Below are 5,770 nucleotides of genomic sequence, written 5' to 3' on the forward strand. Positions count from 1 at the left end.
TCGACCGGGGAAACCCCCGTGGCCGCGCGCGTCGCCTGGTGCAGTGCGTGGGAAGAGGCGGGTGAGCCGTCTCTGCCGGTGTCACGGGGGCTTGTCACGCTGCTGCTGCCGCTCCTCTCTTTCCCGTCATCGCCAAGGCGGTCAGGCCGGGTGGCGGGGGTGATCTTCCGTTCCGGCGGGCGCCGGTTCGGGTCTTACGGAGGTGCGGAGGTCAACCTGTGCTCTCGGGCGTCGGGCCTCCCGAAGAGCCGGGGCTCGGGCGCGGAGCCCGGCCCGGATTCGGCGAGGAACCCTTTCGTTCGTAGGGGACGCCCGGTTTTCTGACACCTCGGGGGTCGGACGGGGCGAAGGCAAACTCTCTCTCGCCGATGTCCTGGGTCTGCCGCGGGCGCCCGCCCTGGGCGGGTGGCGCCGCGCCGGCCTTAAGCTTTTCCGCTACGCCGCTCCGGAGCTGAAGGGAAGGAAAGACCCCGCGCCTTAGCCGGCGCGGACCCCCTAGGTCCGGCCGAGCGAGGGTCCCTTCCCGCCGGGTCGGCGGCCGTCAGATCGATCGGTGGGTGACCCGCGGGTGACGGGTGACTCGTCCGAGGCTTGCCACGCGACGCGGAGGGGGCTTGTCTCGCAACCGGCGCGTCCTCGCTCTTTTCGCCCCCAGCGGAGATCCACTATCGGCGGCGTGAGAGCTGAGGTCGCAGGGACTTTGTCGGAGACGGATGTCCGAGGCCCTGGTACTCCGACTTTTGGTAAGCTAATTGACACGACCCGCTGTCTCGGACACGGTTCTTGACGGGGGTGTTCAAAAGTATGTCACAGAGAGAGTGTCACCTGTCCCATTACATGAAGACCAACTACTCAAAGTGTCCGACTTTGTGGAACTCCGGCCCGGATCCGGCCGTCAAATTCAACCTCATTCCGGTAGTGCCTTTTCCGCTCCGAGGCCTCCTCCGGGGCCGTCCGACGCCCGGTTCCACGGCGGGACCCCCGACACCGACTCGAGGTGGTACCCCTTTTTGCCGGCCGAGGTGCGCCGCCGCCGGCGTGAGGACGCCGCTCCCCGGTGTGAAAAACGGCCGCCGGAGGAATTTTGAAAGTTGAAAATTTGGCAAAGTGTCGACGGAAGTGCCAACCGCGCCGGCGGGGAGGCGCCCGTCGCCTCGCCCGGGATGGCGGCACCGGCGCCGGGTCGCCGCGCCTGCCAGCGGCCGCTAGTCTCCCCGGACGCCCGGGGGATTTCCCTTCCGCTCCCAGCGGCCGCAGTTCTCCTTCTGGTCCGCCTGGCGGCTGCCTCCGCCGGCTGCCAATCATCTCTCCCCGGCCGCCCGGGGGATTTCCCTTCTGCGCGCCTGTCAGCTCCTGCCAATCATCTCTCCCCGGCCGCCAAGGGGGATTTCCCTTCTGCGCGCCTGGCAGCTCCTGCCAATCATCTCTCCCCGGCCGCCCGGGGGATCTCGTTAAGGTCCGTGTTTCGTGGGGTTTTATTTCAAAGTTTGTCTTTTTTTTCCCCAAAGTGTCTAAGAGCCGATCGGCTCAGCGGGGGGCGCCCGTCGCCTCGCCCGGGATGGCGGCACCGGCGCCGGGTCGCCGTGCCTGCCAGCGGCCGCTCGGGGGATTTCCCTTCTGCGCGCCTGTCAGCTCCTGCCAATCATCTCTCCCCGGCCGCCCGGGGGATCTCTTATGGTCCGTGTTTTATGGGGTTTTTTTTTTGTGCGTTTGACCTTTTTTTCCCCCAAAGCGTCTAAGTGCCGATCGGCTCGGCGGGAGGCGCCCGCCTGAAAACTGCGGCTTGCCACGCGACCTGAAGAGGCTTGTCACGCAACCCGGGGGGGCGGTGCCCTCGCTCTGCCTCCCCCCCGCGGGGATCCGCCGTCGGCGGCCTGTGAGCAGAGTTCACTGGGACTTTGTCAGAGTCGGGTGTCCGATCCCCTGGTACTCTGACTTTTGGTAAGCTAATTGACAGGACTCGCTGTCTCGGACACGGTTCTTGACGGGGGTGTTCAAAAGTAGGTCACAGAGAGAGTGTCACCTGTCCCATTACATGAAGACCAACCACTCAAAGTGTCCGACTTTGTGGAACTCCGGCCCGGATCCGGCCGTCAAATTCAACCTCATTCCGGTAGTGCCTTTTCCGCTCCGAGGCCTCCTCCGGGGCCGTCCGACGCCCGGTTCCACGGCGGGACCCCCGACACCGACTCGAGGAGGTACCCCTTTTTGCCGGCCGAGGTGCGCCGCCGCCGGCGTGAGGACGCCGCTCCCCGGTGTGAAAAACGGCCGCCGGAGGAATTTTGAAAGTTGAAAATTTGGCAAAGTGTCGACGGAAGTGCCAACCGCGCCGGCGGGGAGGCGCCCGTCGCCTCGCCCGGGATGGCGGCACCGGCGCCGGGTCGCCGCGCCTGCCGCGGCCGCTAGTCTCCCCGGACGCCCGGGGGATTTCCCTTCCGCTCCCAGCGGCCGCAGTTCTCCTTCCGGTCCGCCTGGCGGCTGCCTCCGCCGGCTGCCAATCATCTCTCCGGATTTCCCTTCTGCGCGCCTGTCAGCTCCTGCAAATCCTCTCTCCCCGGCCGCTCGGGGAGGCGGGATCTCGCCCTCTGGTAGACGCTAGCAGCCTGCCACCTGCTAGGGACTCGGCCTCTGGCATTACCCAGGCTCCGGCAGCCCTGGGTCGGCCTGGCTTTTCCCAGCCGCCTGGGACGATCTCTCCCTCTGTCCTGGAACCCTGGGCCGGCCTGCCGCCTCAGGCTTAGCCCCCTGGGTCGCCTGGAAGTGGCGCCGCCTTGTGGACGAGCCGGGGAGAGCCGCTCTCCGTTGCCATCCGGTGGATTTTTAGCAAATTGCAGCTTTCCATAGCAAATTGCAGCCTTCCACCTGCTAGGGACTTAGCCTCCGGCATGTACCCAGGCTCTGGTAGCCCTGGGTAGGCCTGGCTTTCCCAGCCGCCTGGGACAAATCTCTCCCTCTCTCCTGGAACCCTGGGCCAGCCTGCCGCCTCAGGCTTAGCCCCCTGGGTCGCCTGGAAGTGGTGCCCTCTTGGTAGACACTTAGCAGAATGCAGCCTGCCACCTGCTAGGGACTTAGCCTCTGGCTTTACCCAGGCTCGGGTAGCCCTGGGTCGGCCTGGCTTTCCCAGCCGCCTGGGACAATCTCTCCCTCTCTCCTGGAACCCTGGGCCGGCCTGCCGCCTCAGGCTTAGCCCCCTGGGTCGCCTGGAAGTGGCGCCGCCTTGTGGACGAGCCGGGGAGAGCCGCTCTCCGTTGCCATCCGGTGGATTTTTAGCAAATTGCAGCTTTCCATAGCAAATTGCAGCCTTCCACCTGCTAGGGACTTAGCCTCCGGCATGTACCCAGGCTCGGGTAGCCCTGGGTAGGCCTGGCTTTCCCAGCCGCCTGGGACGATCTCTCCTTCTTCTCCTGGAACCCTGGGCCAGCCTGCCGCCTCAGGCTTAGCCCCCTGGGTTGCCTGGAAGTGGTGCCCTCTTGGTAGACACTTAGCAGAATGCAGCCTGCCACCTGCTAGGGACTTAGCCTCTGGCTTTACCCAGGCTCGGGTAGCCCTGGGTCGGCCTGGCTTTCCCAGCCGCCTGGGACAATCTCTCCCTCTCTCCTGGAACCCTGGGCCGGCCTGCCGCCTCAGGCTTAGCCCCCTGGGTCGCCTGGAAGTGGCGCCGCCTTGTGGACGAGCCGGGGAGAGCCGCTCTCCGTTGCCATCCGGTGGATTTTTAGCAAATTGCAGCTTTCCATAGCAAATTGCAGCCTTCCACCTGCTAGGGACTTAGCCTCCGGCATGTACCCAGGCTCGGGTGGCCCTGGGTAGGCCTGGCTTTCCCAGCCGCCTGGGTCAATCTCTCCCTCTCTCCTGGAACCCTGGGCCAGCCTGCCGCCTCAGGCTTAGCCCCCTGGGTCTCCTGGAAGTGTCGCCCTCTGGTAGACACTTAGCAGAATTCAGCCTGCCGCCTGCTAGGGACTCAGCCTCCGGCATGTACCCAGGCTCGGGTAGCCCTGGCTTTCCCAGCCGCCTGGGACAATCTCTCCCTCTCTCCTGGAACCCTGGGCCAGCCTGCCGCCTCAGGCTTAGCCCCCTGGGTCGCCTGGAAGTGGTGCCCTCTCGGTAGACACTTGGCAGCATGCAGCCTGCCACCTGCTAGGGACTTAGCCTCTGGCTTTACCCAGGCTCGGGTAGCCCTGGGTCGGCCTGGCTTTCCCAGCCGCCTGGGACGATCTCTCCCTCTCTCTCCTGGAACCCTGGGCCGGCCTGCCGCCTCAGGCTTAGCCCCCTGGGTCGCCTGGAAGTGGCGCCGCCTTGTGGACGAGCCGGGGAGAGCGGCTCTCCGTTGCCATCCGGTGGATTTTTAGCAGAATGCAGCCTGCAACCCGAGTGCTGGCGCCGCCTTGTGGACGAGCCGGGGACTGCGGCTCTCCGTTGCCATCCGGTGGATTTTTAGCAGATTGCAGCCTTCCACCTGCTAGGGACTTAGCCTCCGGCATGTGCCCAGGCTCGGGTAGCCCTGGGTAGGCCTGGCTTTCCCAGCCGCCTGGGACGATCTCTCCCTCTTCTCCTGGAACCCTGGGCCAGCCTGCCGCCTCAGGCTTAGCCCCCTGGGTTGCCTGGAAGTGGTGCCCTCTCGGTAGACACTTAGCAGAACGCAGCCTGCCGCCTGCTAGGGACTTATCCTCTGGCTTTACCCAGGCTGGGGTGGCCCTGGGTCGGCCTGGCTTTTTTCCCAGCCGCCTGGGACAATCTCTCCCTCTCTCCATGAACCCTGGGCCGGCCTGCCGCCTCAGACTTCCCCTTCCGCTCCGAGCGGCCGCAGTTCTCGTTCTGGTCCGCCTGGCAGCTACCTCCGCCGGCTGCCAATCATCTCTCTCTCTCTCTCCCCCCGGCCGCCCGGGGGAACTTCCCTTCTGCGCGCGCCTGGCAGCTACCTCCGCCTGCCAATCATCTCTCCCCCGGCCCTCCCGGGGGACCTCCCTTCTGCGCCGGCCGGCCGGCCGGCCGGCTGCAGTTCTCACTGGTCCGTGTTGTATGGGGTTTATTAAAATGTCGGTCTTTTTCCCCCAAAGTGTCTAAAAGTGCCGATCGGCTCGGCGGGAGGCGCCCGTCGCCTCCCCCGGGATGGCGGCACCGGCGCCCTCTCGCCGTACCTGCCAGCGGCCGCTCGTCTCCCCTGGCCCGCGCCGGGGGATTTCCCTTCTGCTCGGAGCGGCCGCAGTTCTCCTTCTGGTCCGCCTGGCGGCTGCCTCCGCCTGCTGCCAATCATCTCTCCCCGGCCGCACAGGGGGACTTCCCTTCTGCGCGCCTGGCAGCTCCTGCCAATCATCTCTCCCCGGCCGCCCGGGGGATCTCACCGAGGTCCGTGTTTCGTGGGGTTTTATTTCAAAGTTTGCCTTTTTTATTTTTTATTTTTTTCCCCAAAGTGTCCGAGAGCCGATCGGCTCAGCGGGGGGCGCCCGTCGCCTCGCCCGGGATGGCGGCACCGGCGCCCTCTCGCCGTACCTGCCAGCGGCCGCTCGTCTCCCCTGGCCCGCCCGGGGGATTTCCCTTCTGCTCGGAGCGGCCGCAGTTCTCATTCTAGCGCGCAGGGCAGCTCCTGCCAATCATCTCTCCCTTCCGCGACCAGCCGGAAGCGGTTCTCATTGGTCCGTGTTTCGTTGGTTATTTATTTTTCAAAGTTTGACTTTTTCTTTTTTTTTTCCCCAAAAGTGTCTAAAAGTGCCGATTGGCTCGGCGGGAAGCGCCCGCCTGAAAACCGAGGCTTGCCACGCGACCTAAAGAGGCT

This window comes from Leptodactylus fuscus, unplaced genomic scaffold, assembly GCF_031893055.1.
Source record: "Leptodactylus fuscus isolate aLepFus1 unplaced genomic scaffold, aLepFus1.hap2 HAP2_SCAFFOLD_1192, whole genome shotgun sequence".
In the NCBI taxonomy this organism is placed as follows: domain Eukaryota; kingdom Metazoa; phylum Chordata; class Amphibia; order Anura; family Leptodactylidae; genus Leptodactylus; species Leptodactylus fuscus.